The 17,433-nt window shown below is 39.2% G+C and overlaps 1 long non-coding RNA gene across 1 annotated transcript in view; it reads right to left on the bottom strand.

Annotated features, from left to right (window-relative positions):
* Positions 1-6,051: 6,051 nt before the first annotated feature.
* Positions 6,052-17,433, bottom strand: part of LOC133207036 (uncharacterized) — a 49,534-nt gene continuing 38,152 nt past the window's right edge. Inside the window, exon 2 of the long non-coding RNA XR_009723928.1 lies at positions 6,052-6,487. This is a non-coding gene — a long non-coding RNA (uncharacterized LOC133207036). The remainder of the gene's footprint in view (positions 6,488-17,433) is intronic.

The raw sequence follows: 17,433 nt of genomic DNA, 5'->3' as shown, positions 1-17,433 counted from the left end.
TTTTTTTTCTAGTAGGAAGCTGCTGCTTTGGTTTTACTAACTTTAGGACTCATTTAGTGAATCTGGGACTTAAAGTATTTGAGTCAATATGACCCTCCAAAAAAAAATATTTACTGCTGCATTAGGAGAAGCATATTTCTTTAAATCATCATAGATTTAGTCCAATATTTCAGACAAATTAGAGCATCAAAGACAGGCTGCAAGGAAACCTATACAATCAAACACCATCTTGGAAGGATGTCTAGGATGACCTAGGACGATTAAAGTTTTTAATGTCTGTAGTGCCATGAGAATATCACACATGATTCTGTTGGCAAGAAGAATAAAATTGAACCTAAAAATGAAGAGAACAAAAAGTGAATGTTAAAAAGGTTTGTGATAGCCGTGGTAATTCTAAATTGTGAGTGGTCATTTTGAGTGAGGCTTCTTACTTTGTCCAAAGGAACATTCCCATTATCGAAATAGGTTCCTTTCTTACGCAGTGATTCCTACTGTGTTCTGGTTTATCAGTTCCTTCTCCTCATTATGAAGTAAGTCAAGAAAATAAATAACAATCATTGTATAATAGAAGCCACATTAAATGATATGCCACGTGGTGTCTGATAATTAACTAAATAAGATTCCCTCAAACAAGCAAATCTAACTTGGTTTTATGGCTGCATTAAAATGTGAATCTTAAGCAAAACAAGAACATAAATCTCACTAGAAGAAGCTATAGTAAAAATCAAACTGGATTGTGAGTGAAGAGAAGGCTTTATTGAAAGCCATAAAACTTCTTCAGATGTCACTGGAAAAAATTACGATAATAAAATCAGCTCCAGTTTAATGGCTTGGTAAATGAAGAGAATATTATGAGAAGTCCTGCAGGGTGGTTACCGTCTAGCCCATTATCACCTCCTCTCTACAATCACAAAGCGCTTTCTCTAAATGCCTCACTTTGAACTGTTTACCCTTGGGGGGCACTCCTCTCTCCCCACTGACAGAGCTTTTGCTGGGCAGGGCATCCTTTCAAGGAAGTACAACTCTGGTGAGTCAAAACCTAGTGCAGTCAAAGGATGCATCGCCGTCACTCCAGGGAGATGCCTCGGGAGACTACATATGGGAGACTTGATCTGTCAGTGAAATGAATAAACAAAATTTAGTGGTAATGGTAATTATGGTAATTTGTATATGGAGGAAGTGCCCATTAACAGAACAATAATATCCTAAACTAGGATTAAATCTCACATGCTGTATTCAAGAGTTTCTTTTTTTCCCTTAAGGAAAAAAACAGATCAGCATATAACAGCCTGCAGACCTCTCACCATAAAGTGGGGGAAAGCCCATGGCTAAAAATGAAAATAACATGGTGTATTTTCTTCCTTATATCTAACATGAACTTACCCTCTTCTAGTTTAAAACAACATCCTATCACAACAGGCTCTTCTAAAACACCTGTCCCCATCTCTCTTATAAGGCCCGTTTAAGTATTGAAAGGCCACAGCAAGTTCTCCCTGGAGCTTTCTCTTCTCCAGGTTGAACCCCAGCTCTCTCAGCCTTTCTTAATAGGAAAGGCACTTGTCCTGGGTTTAGCAGTAGCAGTCATTTTTCTCCTTCTTAGTAGCTGGTACAGTGCTGTGTTTTGACTTTTAGCCTGGGAACAGCGCTGATAACACCGATGTTTTTTAGTGGCTGCTCAGTAATGTTTAGTCTGACCAAGGACTTTGTGAATCTCATGCTCTGCCAGGGAGGAGAGGAAGCTGGGAGGAAGCAGAGACAGGACACCTGACCCAAACTAACCAAAGAGGTATTCCATATCACAGCACATCATGCCCAGTATATAAACTGAGGGCAGTAGCCCAGAAGGGCTAGATCACTGCTAGGTCAGGCTGGGTATTCATTGGTGGGTGGTGAGTGGTTGTATTCTCTCCCCTTGTTATTTCCCTTATCATTATTATCACTGGTGGCAGCAGTAGTGATTTGTGTTATACCTTAGTTACTGGACTGTTCTTATCTCAACTCGTGAGAGTTACATTCTTTCAGTTCTCCTCCCCATCCGTCCGGGAGCAGGGGGAGGAAGGGGGTGAGTGAGCGAGGGCTGCGTAGTTCTGGATTGCTGGCTGGGTTTGAACCACGACAGCAGTCCATCCTTCTGATCACTTTTGTGACCCTTCTCTTGACCCTCTCCAACAGGTTCATATATTTCCTGTGCTGAGGGCTCCAGAGCTGGATGTCGTGCTCCAGGTGAGGTCTCATCAGTGTGGAGTAGAGGGGCAGAATCACCTCTCTCAACCCTCTGGTCACACTTCTTTTGATGCACCCCAGAATATGGTTGGTTTTCTGGGCTGCAAGCACACACTGCTAGGTCATGGCAGTGTTCAAGACCAGGCTGGACGAAGCCTTGGGTGATATGGTTTAGTGTGAGGTGTCCCTGCCCATGGCAGGGGGGGTTGGAACTTGATCTTAAGGTCCTTTCCAACCCTAACTATTCTATGATTCTATGTCCATTGGCAGCTCATGATAGAGGGGTGGGGAAGTTTCATATCCCATCATTCATGGATCTTCAAAAGTTACATTTAAAGCAAGGAACAGAAATGCAATTTTCACATCACTGTGCTCAGATTAGCAGTGAGTCTGTATTAGTAGACTATGAAACTGCAGGCTTCCTCCAGCTCTTCTTTATTTAAGTGAGCTGATAGGAGTTGTGAAGCACATAAGCATGAATATATCTTTCTAAAACAGATATATGAATATAGCCTAGAACCAACAAGATACCACAAGTCAACCCTATTAAAAATCTTATACATCCTTGTATGGGCAAAGCTGTGGATCGTGTTCATTTGAGGCACTGATGCATTAAATGAAGTGTTGCCCTTACGTGCTATCAGCAACATCCCTCTATATGGTGTGAATTCCACATGAAGTAGGCAAATAGCTTTATGCCCACTATTTTCTTGTTTCTGTGCTACTTTCTCACTGAGAAATTAATGATGGTGGTGTTTGTTCAGCAGCCCAGAATGAGAGCTAAACTGACAGCCTGTGTCACAACAGCAGTTTGTAACGGAATTCTTAAAGAGAGGGACAGATCTAAAGGGTAAGCTTCAAATATTAGAGGTTGAGAGGAAGAGAAAGGGCAGATAACAGATTACTATGCTTTGAAGCAATGTGAGAAATGGGGAGGTAAAAAATGCCTTGAAACAGGAAGAGAAAGCAGAGTCAGATTCTGATTTTGCAGGGGTTTACATGAAATACTGGAAAATGGTCTTTCTGGCTATCTCCACACCAAACTGTGTTGCTCTACACACAAATTATGCCCCCAGTCTTGTGCTTGTTGAAGGATTTGTTCCTAACTCTACAGCAAGGCAGCCCAAAAGTGAATGAATAGTTAGAAAGTTATTCCATACCATGATCTGCTAGCAATAGGGCTAAATATATCCACATGGTGAATCAGCAGGGGATACAGGAATGAGAGGTCAATACCATGTGTAGGTTTTAGTGCAAGCTTGCAGGGCCACAGATTACTGACAATGAGCATATTACTAATGCCTGCATTAATTTGCATATCTGCAGGGGGTCCTGCCCATTCTTGAGTTTCTTCTCTAATTGGAAACAAGCAAATTGGAACCAGAATTATTCATAGCACATCAAGTGTACTTGTACATCAAGTTAGCCAGCACTGTCAGCAGCATCTTTCAGAGTTCTTTGAACCTTCTGTTTCCAAACTGTAGCAACAGAATAATGCAAGATAATCTTTATATTTCATTTTAGAGAAGGCTGCATCTCAGCCTGCCAAGGAAACACAGAAGCAAAAGCTAAGGTGAGGAACAGGTTGGTTGAATGTTAATGGGTACTGAATGCACTATAATGAAACAAGAAACTGGGAATAAGTCAAATTCCATAATGTAATGGAATTATACCAGTGTGAGATCTAGAGATGGACAGCACCATATGACACATGAAACCACCTTGAGGTATGTTATTCAAAAGATAAGCAGTTTTCAATTGCCCCAATTTATTCCAAAACAAAACTAATTTCACCTTCATCAAGGTGAAAGAGAGAGTATCTCATGCATGTAGCCGACATCCCCACTATAAATCAGAAGAGGATGTTTAAAATCAGCTTCTCTATGTCTTAAGGGTAATTAAAGGAGCATAACTGCAAAATGCACTGTGATTTACACAACTTTTCTGGATGATTTATTAATCCCAGCTATAGTGGGTAAACAGGACAAATAAGAACCTAAAAGCAATGTTTTCAGCTAACATGTAGGTACCTACACATATTTTTTAAGATAACCCTTATTTCCTTTATTAATCAACATGAAAATTGAAAGAATAATTTGGGGTATATTAGAATGTTTTGATTTCTTTTGGAATTTTTGGTGGGTTTTTTAGTATTATTTTCTTCCTTCTGCCTCAACAGTTCACTGTATGTGACCTTTTCCTAGGGGTATGTCAAATTTTATGCTCTGCAAAGAATTCCAGGGTTGTTAGTTAGTGTGTCTGAAGGAATAACCGGTTTACAAAGCATTACCTCATTTTGGCATCCTGTTCCATAAAAAGAGAACTAAATATGTTTCATAAAAAGTAAAAGGGAGTCTACTTGAAACCAGCACCAGCAAATCATCCAGCAGTTTAATTTCAGCCTGTAGCACTCTGTATTATTTAGGATCATATATTTAAATATCAGCCTGGCACAAGGTTACATTTCTATTTGTTAAGCAGCAGAATCTGTGTTCAACAATACAGATGTTAAAGACTCAGAGCACTGGCAGCTCAGAACAACTATAAAATGAAGCACAGTGCAGGTGAAGCTGGGAAGGGAGGGCACTTGATAAATCCTATATATCTTCTGCTTAATTTAATATACTACATTTTTATTTACTTATTCTAGAAGAAGAATGAAATCAATGGAAGAGAATGGAGAAGAATGACACAATGAACATGCACAGTTTATTCAGTTTGGTGTAGTGATATTCATCAGGTATAAGCTGATCATCATAGATGCTGAAGAGATCAAAATTCACCCTAAGTCATTTTTCTTCCATGTATAGTGCCATAAATCAGGCAAGAATATTTTTACCAAGGACTGACTGTCTGGAACACCAGGATTTGGCTACTGCTAGAGCCAAGAACAGAGATAAAACTGAACTGTGGCTTGATCTTCTATGGCTATTCCTATACAGAATCAGTGGTGAGAGCACTCATCAGACATTACAGGACAGCACTAATGAGCAGGATGTTGTCAATGTCCTTGGCAAGGCATAGGCAGGAAGGAAACTTGCACACAGTGATACTTTAGGCCATAAAAACTGAGAAGGAATGAACTGAGTAAAGAGAGCTTTCCAAATTGTCAAGCACTCATCCAAATATATCATCTACAGCACTGTACCACCAGGAACTGTTTCTGATTTCTGGAAACATGAAAAATGTTGTCCAGAGCATCTTTGATCAACTATTTGATTAATATTGATCTATTTTTCACATTTCTGCTTGTTCTACCGCCACTAGGAATACATTACATGGCATTTCATTCTAAATTTCAGTCATCTTTAATAAAAAATATAAAAAATGTTGAACTTCTTTTGTAACAGCCTAGAAAGAATATAAAAGAAGGTCTGGAAGTTGGTTCTATAGATTTAGTGAAATATTCTTGTCTGAAAACTTTAATTCTTTAAAAGAAACTTTTCAATGTTACACGTGAGTTTTAATGAATCCTTCAATAAAGGAAGCTCCAGTTTGGGATTTGGAGTCTGAGAAACAGACAGAGCCCGCTCAGTTCTCTAAGTAATTTCTTACATAATTCAGAACCCTCACATCCGTAGTGAATGTCCTGATCAATCCCTTCCTGGCTCTTCTGGAAAAAGCACTTTCTTCTTTGATTAAACAATCAAAATATTATTTTTTGTGAACAACTTGGAAAATATCTCAAGAACTCCATTTCACAGGCAGAAAGACAAAACCTTTCACAGATATCCTTTATCGACACTTTTGATAAGTTGAAAATGTGAGGGCTTTGGGGAAGGGCAGGGAGGGCACTGGGACAGAAATCATGGTCTCTCAATGACAGTGTTACCTTATGTTTTACACCAGTTTAATTCCAAAAGTAAGAAGCTCCTTTGGCCACTAAGTCCTAGATGACTGTATGTATAATTCTCATGAATTTTAGGTTGTGGTTATGCTTGTATTACAGTTATTAGCTCATAAATTATGGGCCTTATAGACTATCATCAATTTTTTTGTCTGCCTCACCAGATACAAATGAAAATTTTATCATTGTTGTACCAGGGTTCACTGTTATAAAAAAAATACATTAAGGCTGAAGAAATATTTATAAAACCAGTGAAAGAACACATTCCTGCTCCAGCATACAGAAATTCTTGTCAGCTTTGTAACATATAACCTTTCTCTGACAACAGGACTCTTTAGATTGCAGTACTGATGTTGTCTTGCTAGAGAAGTGTGCATAAACATGTTTCAGTGTGCTGGGAGATGTTCCATAGTTTTCCTCTCTGTGGAGGAAAACATTCAGTGAGATATTTCTTTCATGACATCCAAGGAAGGATGCCTTCTCAGGCTGTGCTTTAACAATGAGAGACAAAATCTAAACTAAGCTCTGGAAACTAGTAGTAACTGTCTTTAAATGACTGGTGTTTACACTGATGTTAAATGCGATACATGTGCCAGAAATCTGATTAAACTCACTTAGGTAAAAAAGCATTAATTACTGATAATGGAGACAAAGAGAAGCACAAGGAAAGGAGTGAGAGGAGCAATTTCACTTGGGGACAAGACAGACCTCTCCACCAAGATCTTATTAACTTAAAGTAATGTTTCAAAACAAACAAAACTAGATGGAAAAAAAACATTAAGAATGAATGTAATAAATCAGAAACTAGCTCTTGTAGACTAAGTGCCTGTTTTCTAAGAGACAACTAGAAAGTAAGAAATAAATAGTGCTGACATGATGTCCTCTATATCATGGTTAATAAAGCTACAACTGAGCTGCCTATAGTATAGAAAGAACTCAACAGAAGCTGCAATCTCTGCTTTAAGACTTTTTGAACACAGGAAAATCTGGTACCCAACCCCTGTTTTCAAGCTGTGACAGTTTAGCAGAATAGTTGTGAGAATTATGAAGTTTTGGGAAAACAGTTCTGATATCCAGAGTGTTTCCAGCACCTTGATTCTGGTTGGCCATATAAGGGAGCAGGGGTATTTAAAATCCCATTTCCAATAAAAGCTAAGTTCTGTGTCCAGATCTTTAGAAAACTTCAAATCAGACATAGTGGAATGAAGCTTTCTTCTTTTTGTCTGTTTGCTCTTTTCTCTTCCTGACACAATCCAAAAGCTTCTCATGCTTCCAGAAGAAGCATTTACCATGGGGAAGCAGTGGTTCCAAAGAATACTAACAAGACAGTGGGAACTCATTCAAACAAAAACATACTAAGGGGATGTAATCAGTCTTTTGAGTGTCCAAACTTTCAAGCACACTTTCCATACATAAATACTGAACACTCAGTACTATAGTCTATCTAGAAATCCATTTTGTGCCAAAATCTGGAGTCCAGAGAGACCATTCCTTCATATTGGAATAATATGAAACTATACACAAAAAGGAACAAAAAGTTCATTACATATCAACACTGAAAACTGATATTCAGGACTCTTCTTTGTTAAGTCACAAAGCATGATTTCAGTTTGAAAATATCAAAACACTTCATCTGGGTAACTGGAAAACTGTATTTCAAGTGTTTCAAGAAATTTCAAGAGCACCTTTTGGTAAATGTGCTCTTCAGGAAAAAGTTCTTCTGTTAAAAGATTTCCAGCAGTGTGACAGTTAGTTCAGCTGCAAAATTGCCCCATATTCCTCTACTGTCTTGAACTTGCAGCATTTTTCCAGGTAGATTTCAAAATTAAGGTCAGCGTATGAAAAGGAACACATATGAAAAGGTTGGAGGAAAGGAATGTTGTTCAGTTCCCCTTCTGAAACATTTGGTTTCTGTTGCTAGAAAAGAATATAGTTAGATCTTGATGTAAGTGGCCACTTATTTCTTGATTTTAGCCAGTATACTTCTGAACGTGAAAGACTCACACCTAAAGCCAATTTTGATACATACTTATAACTGATGAGCTTGTATTAATATCTCATCAGAAACAGGCACTTGAACTGATGAGAATTTAGGTATAACTTCTAATTGCATTTTTTTCTTGTATTTGAATGAGTTCCATTATTATGCATTTACAGGGCAGAGGATGCTCACACGATAAATAAAACTTGTTTCTATTCAGAAGGATCCCTGAAGAGGATGACGAAGAATGTAATTTATATATAAATATGTATATGGTTCGCTGGTTGGGATATTTTCATTCCTGTTTACATAATCTTGTGCTTCATTATGGTTTCATGGTGCTTATGGCAAGCCTGTGATTGGCAGCTGGGCCACACAAGGCTTAGTCAGAGCAAAAGCCTATGCACATTATTAGTAGTCAACCCATAGAAGGAAACTTGAAGCCCATTCTGTTTGAGAAGATAGTTTGGGAATAGCACAAAATGCAATTAGTATTACTATTAGTACGTCTTGTATAAAAAGTTGAGTATAAAACCCTCATTATTGAACAGTGCTTTAAATAACTAAGATGAAAACTGCTCTCTGGGAAATACTTACAAAATGAAGTATCTCAAATCACATTATTTTGATTAAAAACAGATCAGTAATTATAGAATCCAGAGTTCATGTACATTTAGGAAAGCAAGTAGCAATGCTCCTCCTGTGTTTATCACATTAGTGCAACTATCTCACTGTGATTAACTTTCATCAATAGTGCTTGCAGAGCACCAATTAGAAAACACCTCCATACTAACTTACTTCAGCACAAACACCACATCACATGCTGTGCATTGGCAGGCTCCTATCTGATACTGTGTGACTTAAAAGAGAACTCTTAGGGGTACTGAGAGTGTTGAAATTTATTAGGTATGGTATGGAAAACCTCAGAGTTATCTCTGTTTACATAGAATTAGTAAACAACCTAGTGAGTAAAACACAGGGAATCCTGCCCGGTTAGGAATGTGACTCAGCCTGAGTATTTTAATGGTCAGAAAATACCTGAAACATGGAGAATGAAAGAGAAATTAACAATTTCTGCTACAAAAGCCGGTGTAAGCATGAATTAGTACTACACTAACCACTAACCTGAGCTGAAGCACAACCTGAGCCCCCTGAGTACTTCAATGGTCTAAAGAGACCACTTGGATCTGTTAGAAAGTTTCACTCCACGGAGTCTTCCAGACACATCAGTCCCACACATGTAATTAAACTCAAGGACACAGTTAACAAACTAATTCACCACTGTCTTTTAGTTAAAAACAGTGCTCAGAGAACACAGAATAAGGAGAATACAAAAAGAAGCTAAAAGTAAAGAATCTGCATTTTCAGATTCCTACCTAAATCTTTTTTTCCCACACTATTAAGCTACCAAAGTGTTTGCTCGCAGGCATTTGTAGAGTTCTTGAAACAGTTATAACTCTATTCTGTTTGTAGCAATTTCTTGAATATAGTAGTTCATATCAAACCCTGAACACTGAAAATTCACTGGAATACTACCTGTTTTCTGATATGACAAAGAAACAGACTCTGTCCATACATGCAAGGAGTCCAGTGAAAGGAGTCTTGCTCTTTCTTGCCGATATCCCTTTAGAATGTGTGGTGCTGTCTTATTCAGCTCTATATGAAGCCTCAAAGATACACAGCGTGGTGAGGAAATGACCGCTGACATATTGAACTCAGACTATCTCCACTGGATAGTTATTGATCATTTTCTCCTTTAGACAATTACTAATTTCTAGGTCAGGAATCATTTAGGGCTGACAGATTAGTCACGGTTATGGAAACTTAACAGTGTTTTTATTCCTCATTTCCCTTTGGAAGAATGATTTGAAGACAGAAAGAGATGGACAAAAAATTTGGGCAAAGATGAGAACTCATAAAATTCTTTAATCAAGCAGAGAAATATTTCATTGCTGAAAGCCAGTCACTGGCAATGAAACTAGAAAAAGACAGGATGGAAAGAAGGCAGCATGTGCTGACATGGTTCAGTTCAGGTTGTGACTATTTCCTGTAGCTGAATTGGAATCTGTATTTCCAAGAGCGAATCACTAGCTCAAACCAGAAGTTTCAGGGATTTAATTAAGGAGATAAACAGCATGATTTTATGGTTGAAGGAGACACTATACATTGTGGTGATTTCCTGCTTCAAAAATCTGACACATTTCCCTAAAAGTTGGATGAATGTTGTTTCCATCAAAATCCACAGGTAATGTTCCATTATCTTAAAGAATACCTAAACCAGTCCTTGAAATACCTTTGGTTAGTGTCTAGAGTAGCACAAAGCAAATTTGGAAGTAATTTAGTTGTCCACTTTTTTCTGATCCTGCATCCCCCTGTATTCCAGTATCCCTGATACCAGTCTTAAAACCTTTCCTGATCATAAAGTTCACCATTGCATTCAGTATAAACCGAATAAGTTCGTAAGGCTTAAAGGCCTGCTTTTTAGCTGACAAGGGAACAACTCAAGATGTTCTTAAGATGATAAGGCATTTTATCTTTGGAATAAGCTTGGTGAAGTATCCAATAGGAGCTGCTAAAAGGATGTAGATGATCATCTCATCAAGTAAAGAAAGGATAATAAACTGAAATTTATGTCATTTTCTATTTGAATAAGCTTCAAATTACATCAAGACATCTGACATTATTTGTAGTCTCAGATCTAAAGTTATTTTAAGATGAAAGCTACCTGGAGCGGTCAGAGAGACACCTTATCTGCTGTGTGCAAAATTTTAGCAAATCTGGGCCATGTTTTTGCATTAACCTGAAGGTGAATTATAAGTAACCTTTCCTGAATTTATGAATTTGAATGAAACCCACTTGGAACCCATTGGGGTCTAATGACTTCAACTTCAAACCAGAAAATATCAGTAGAGACAAAATTCCTGGACCTGAGATACCATTCCTTATATTAATTTCCACCCTTAGATTTATGCTCTGACATTTATCAAGTGCCTGTTACCTACTAATGCTAAAAAAACAGGGCAACTCTGGTACTGTGGAATGCAAGACATTTTATATGCTGGGATGAAGTTTTCATGTGCTTATTTTGAGCAGTCCTACTTCCTCATACAGGCTTGCTGTCCTCTCAAAATGACACTGACACTCCTACATCACCTTGAATGTTGAGAATACCTGGCTCAATCATGTTTTCCTGCTCAGATATCAAGTGCCAGCAAGGCATATTAGTCCTTGGTTAACATCCTACCTCAATTCAAATCTCAAATGCTTAAGTAACCTTGTCATTTAAGGACACTTTACCCGGGCCACCACTGTTGGTTAATGATAGCAAATGGAATGTGGCCATACAAAACACCCACAACAATCAGAAATAAAGGTCTTGAAATGGGATTCACTATATTCCTTTTGATGCACGGTTCATACATTCAAGATGTATGCAAGGTCTTTTTCCTTCCAGCTTTAACAAATATGACAGTTACACACATGAGCAGATGTGATATAATCCCGTTAAGAAATACTTCGGCTCATGGAAGAAAGGGTAGAGGCTTTACACATCAGTTGTCAAGAGTATAGGCACATCTGTCTCAGTCCAGAAGAGGGCAAATCACTGTCAACTACATTTGAAAGGCCATGATACAGTGTTGAAGAAGAGAGATCCACAGTGCCTGTTCAATATGCATCATGAGTCTAACGATAGGTTTGCCCCAAATGGGAAAGGTCTCTGAGGCAAGAATACCATTTCTTACTTTACACCTGAGAATGAGATGACTCAAGGCAGATGCTTCTTCTGTCTCTGTTATCTCCACTTCCATTCAAGTTGCTTTTGGAATGAATGTGCTCTGCTCAGACCTTTGTATTACCCTTGGGATAGTTCTGAAGTACGGAGTAAGAATAGACTCTCTTGTTTGTAGTTTAGTCTTTCATTTGCATTTCCATTAGTAAGAGGGAAGGAAGTTCATAGAAAAGAACTAGCTCTAGAACAGTTAATTGTGTTTGTGCAGAAAAGAGGGCATCAAATCAGTGAGTTATATGTCTTCTCCTAAATGTCTAACTGATACAGAGGCCAAGAGGACACCAATGAATCAGATCCACTGTACCTGAAACGCACTTTCTGAACTCTCAGCAAGGACATGCTGGTTTTAGGCCAAAGCACCATTGGCCATTCATGATTTATGGACAACCAAAAGCTTAGTCAAAGAAGGAGCAAGAATTAAATGGTGCATATACAGCAAGTTTGCCTTTCCCAGAAAGTCTAAATCTGGTCTGCAGAGTAGCTGCCTGTGCAGTACAGGTATTTCTGCATTTGCTGTCTTCTTCATTTGTCTTTGATAGAAAACATAGAAACTGCAGCCAGCCTCTTGTTTTCTCCTTCCCGTTCACATCCGCACTGAGTAGCAGCTATTTCCCAAAAGGCAGCAGAGATTGCAGTTCTTACTGGTCAGTGCATGGATGAGAACAAGGACGGAGCGATACCCCCTCTGCCTTGGCAGCTTTTTACAGCTGTGTGGGGCCATGCATAGGAGGAAGCATGACGTTCAGGAATTAATAGCTATCTATAGATGCTGGTAAGCACTGAGGGGGAGCTTGGCCCTTCTAGCTTGTCCTGAAGTTCCACCAATACAAATTCATGTTAAAAACCATCAGAGATTATCAAAGAGAACGACATGTTTTTTCCCAAAGCTCATGTGACAGGCTATCTGTCCACCTGCACCCCTGATCAGGTAAAACAGGCCATAAAGAGCAAGTGACTGATGCTCCCAGAGCAATAAGCTATTGTTTCTTCAGTAGCTATCTGCCCATATACCCATACCACAACTTCTGCCTCAGGTTTGCTGCAGCAGATTTGCACTGCAGGCTTCTAGACACAGATCCTAGGGCATAACCAGAACGGAAAGTTCTAACTTTCATAGAGCTCTGGCTAGTTAGTGCTAGATCCTGCCCATCACATGGCAGGAAAAACACCACAGAGGCTGGATTGAGGAAAGGGCTAAATTGAAGGCTAAGGACATTGTCTATTTCAGTACACTCAGATGATACTCTTAAGCAGTGAAGACCCCACAGCAATTGCTACCACACTAATTAAACACAAATAAATGTGTGACTGAAACCCCGCTTATATTTCCAAGTCAGTTGACCAAAAATGACAATTTCTGCTCAGAAAACTTGGATTTTGTCTGCAGGTCATGTGGTGGCTATAGACAGTGCTGCCACGCTGAAATAATTTATGCCATCCTTGTTTTCAAAGTACTTCTGCAATAGAAACACACCATCCAGACCAAAGCTCCTCCAGGGAAACCAGTGCAGCCACACTTCCATTCCCCTTAGTTCATACCCTTATCTCTCCAGCAGCAGCTTGCAGGGAATTGTAACCTCTGACCCAGCGAGCCTAATACTGACGCTTGCACTTGGATGTCTGGAGAATATTAACAGTGAAATAACAGGTTGCATGTGGAACAGGCACAAGATGAATAGTACTCCAGAGCTGGCTTTGCTCCCATATCACAGCCACACTAAAGCTCTGCAGAGCTTTCATAAATGCCTGCAGAGATAGCTTTTTTCCTCATTCGCAACATGAGGCTGTTTATTTGCAGATTTCCACTATTTGCAAAGTAGAAACATCATTGGGTTTATTTTTAGCTTTGATATCATTATAGATGGACACCTCTGGCACTTAAGTAACATAATTTAACTTTTAATTTGGCCGGCCTGCCTAAAAAAATATACTTCAAATGCTTGTGCTGTTTGTTCAACTGACGATTAAGCCATTAGCTTCCTCATATTATATTTTTTCCCCCTAGTCACTAATTTCAGCCACATTTGCCAGAGTATAACTAAATAAAGGAGAAAGACTAATCTCTGTCCTATAGTGGGAAGTGGAATTAAAGCTTTTTCCATCTTGAGGCAGTGGTCTAACAGTATGTGTCCCTGCCCATGTGTTGGGGGTGGAACTGAATGATCTTTAAGGTCCCTTCCAACCCAAACCCTTCTATGATTATACACATGTATAGGTTCAAGGTACCCACAGAACATACTGCCTCTCTCAGGCAAAGATGCAGGAGTGTTCAGAGAACACGAAAGGAATTCAGTACATGGTTAAGGTGCGCATCAGGAATGCAACACACCCATCTGCAGGTAACCAACCTTCATTAGCTCTGCAGATCAAGGAACAACTTTCTCCTCCACACTTCATTGTCTCTTAACCTTACAGGTTAAAGTGTAAGCCATCTCTCCTCTCTAGGCCCAGAGGGGTGACTTTGGCGTAGGACTCCTTCCCTCCACTTTGTAATTTAGCTAGCTCCTGTTGCTAGCACCTGACTCTGGTTTGGAAAAGTGTTCAAAGAACACAGCACATGCGTTCACCACTTTTCCAATAACTGCTGACACATGGGGCATTAATAATTGGCTTGAAAGAGCCGATGGCCTGAGGCACAGCTCCAGTAATCAATAATCCCTGGAACAACCTGTGCCGAGGTTATTTCTGCCCACAGAAATGAAATAGGGCTCAGGGAGATAACTTATTTACCCTATTCATAAAAACATTTATGTGTCTAAGCACAAAGCAATAAAAACTAAAATCATGATGTAAAAAAAAAAAAGATAACATGATATGACTTTTAAAAATGGAAGCAAATCTAGCAAACAAGTACATCCATTGGCTGTTAGGTACTGTTCTCCAAATAAAAGACTGGAAAGAACAACCAAGAGCAGATAAACATGCAATGGAAGAGCCCAGACTATTATGAATAAAATTTATCTGCCCCTAAGCAACTTTCTGCATACTCTAAAATCAGCCAGCAACAGATACTCATGAAACTCATCTTGGAGGCAATTTCACACCTGAAAGTTTGCAGTTGAGAAGGGTAAAGTAGGTAAAGATCAGATATCCTTAGATAACCTTCAAAATCACAGCAGATCCAACACAAGCCTAATTCAAAACAGGACAGGTACGAGACATGAAATGTTGAAATATCATGAGTTATTCACTTGGTGTTATTTGCTTCTATGGTGTTGCAGGATATGTGGAGAGCTGCAGCTACTTCAATGTAATACTAATACATCCTTCCCAGTGTTGTGCAGTTCTAAAGGAAAGTGAAGTGCAGCATATTTATAACTGGGAGGTGTTATTTATTTCCTGACTATCTAAGAGTTCAGAAAGTGTCACACACATGACATAAGCTAATTAATGTCTGATGTCAGTACTTGCCACTATAGGCATTAGCAATACTACAGCCAGGTGCTTACTTGTGCTGTTTAATCCCTCAGTTTCTTCTGTACAGCCTTTGAATGATACTACCACAGGGCTATTGTGAGGGTGTTGGAGACTTTGGACATTATGCATCCTTGCACAATGCTGTGCATGTGCAGATCACTACAGAGTTGTGACAACTGTGAGCAATCAGGTTGAAGTGTCCAGAATCAGATTGGTTGTGGTTTGGCTACAGGATGCTTTTCAAACACTGTCCAGGACCTGGAACTGCGGCCTTTAAAAGGAAACCATCTGTTTGTATTACTGGCTATGTGAAAGGATAGTGTTCCACTAGGTCAGGATGCGGTGTTGCAGGGATATATTTGCAAAGGTTAAAAGATTTTCATCTCTTGTGAAATTATTAGAGGTTTCTCACCTACTTTTCTACTTGTTCTATCATTTCACGAGTCATCTTGATCATGAATATACATTCTTTCATGGTCTGGAGGCTTTAATGAAAGAGTCACAGGAATTACTTTGTGCTCCTGTGATTCTAGCAGTATACTAATGTACCCTTTTCAAAAGATAGATGCTCTTCATAGGTCCCAGACCTGTATCACAACTGCCTGCCAACAGTCCGAAGGACAACCTGTGCTTCTCCTGTTCCAGCTGGCACAAAAGCAACGCCTCAGATAGACAACCACCTTAGGTCAAAAGGGTGTAGTAATAATTAAATTGCAGTTCTGTGCTGCAGAGTGGCAGCGTAAAAGTGCCTCTGTAGGCTTCTGTGTTTATTATGCTTCCTTGATTTCAGATGCACTCAGTTTGCAGCTAAAAGAATGTCTTTCTTAACCTGCTTCTTTTGCTAATCCAATAGTCAGGACAAGGTCCTTTCTTCATTCCCTGCATTACTACTAGCAATAAAGGGCACAACTGGCCAAAACAGGCCTTCAACAACACCTATATCAACCTGCCACATGAGAATTTAAGCTCAGGTCTGTCTGACCAGCCCAAACCCAGTGCTTCCAGAACTGTGCATTGTAGAAGGTTCTCCTTATTGCCATGGGTGATGGCTCTGCAGTGATAATATGCAGGAACATATGCCTATTACTCACATCAACATATGAAACTGATAGAGGAAGGTAGCAGCTTTGCTGGGCAAGAAGGTGCCATTTCAACATAGCCATTTTTCTGCCCAGGATGGCACTTTCTATGATCTGAGCCCCTAGGGCAAATCACTTTATGATGATGGTAAGTGAGCTGAAAGCCAATCTCAGTCAGCAATAAAATGACAGGATAGGATTAAGAAAGAAATAAGTGGTGATCTATCAAAAATATGTAGTATTTTTGACAGAAGATGTGAAGTGGAAGCCAGAGGCTAGAGAGAAGGAAGTAATGAGGATGAAAAACTGGAAAACCACAAGACTGACAAAGAAAGATGAGGGCATCTAAAAGGGCTATGTTGAGGAGAGCAAAAATAACAACTGGAAACTGAACTGTAAAACCAAGGAATAGTAAGTTACCTATAGAAGGTAGAGATCATTAGAAACCAAGAGGATGAAGGAGACAACAGTGATAAAAGGGATCATAGTGACAAAAAAGGAAGGGAAAACAAAAAAGGGGAAAACTGGTATATGTTAGTCTTTGACACTTATCTTTCCATCACATATAATAATTATTCTAATTCATGCTCATAATCCATCTTCCCATTTATCTGAGCTCAGTCCTCCCCCATGACTTTACACTTCAGCCATCCCATCTGAAAGAATTAAACAAAGCAAGCTCTGACCTTTTGTACAATCTCCCAGAGGTGTATTTGCATTGTACCAGAATAGATTTAACTGGCTGCTGCTGTCACTACTGTCATTATATCATGGTGATAACTTCCTAAAGATTAGATGTAGAACACATTCTGCCTGGACTTATCCAGAAAATGTATAAGTACAGTTCCACTCTATCTGGAAAGAGTTTTGACCTGCTTGCATCTAAAGCTCCTCGTGGCTGGTGTATAATACTCCAAACTGCTGGCTGGATTGTAGTTGTAGGCAATGCACAACACTAAACTACAGTGGCACCATTTGGATGTTTCATGAGCAGATGAACGTCGTAAGCCAATAATACTTCAATTGCTTCAATAAATTGCTTCAAAAACGCTTCAATACTTCAGTAACAGGCAGCAGACAGCTGGGTATATGTGTG

This window comes from Neopsephotus bourkii, unplaced genomic scaffold (assembly GCF_033783945.1).
Source record: "Neopsephotus bourkii isolate Nb327-2 ecotype Australia unplaced genomic scaffold, CSIRO-AGI_Nbou_v1 NB_1825, whole genome shotgun sequence".
Classification (NCBI taxonomy): Eukaryota; Metazoa; Chordata; class Aves; order Psittaciformes; family Psittacidae; genus Neopsephotus; species Neopsephotus bourkii.
Note: the sequence above shows the minus strand (reverse complement) of the source record. Positions and strands in the feature narration are given on the sequence as shown.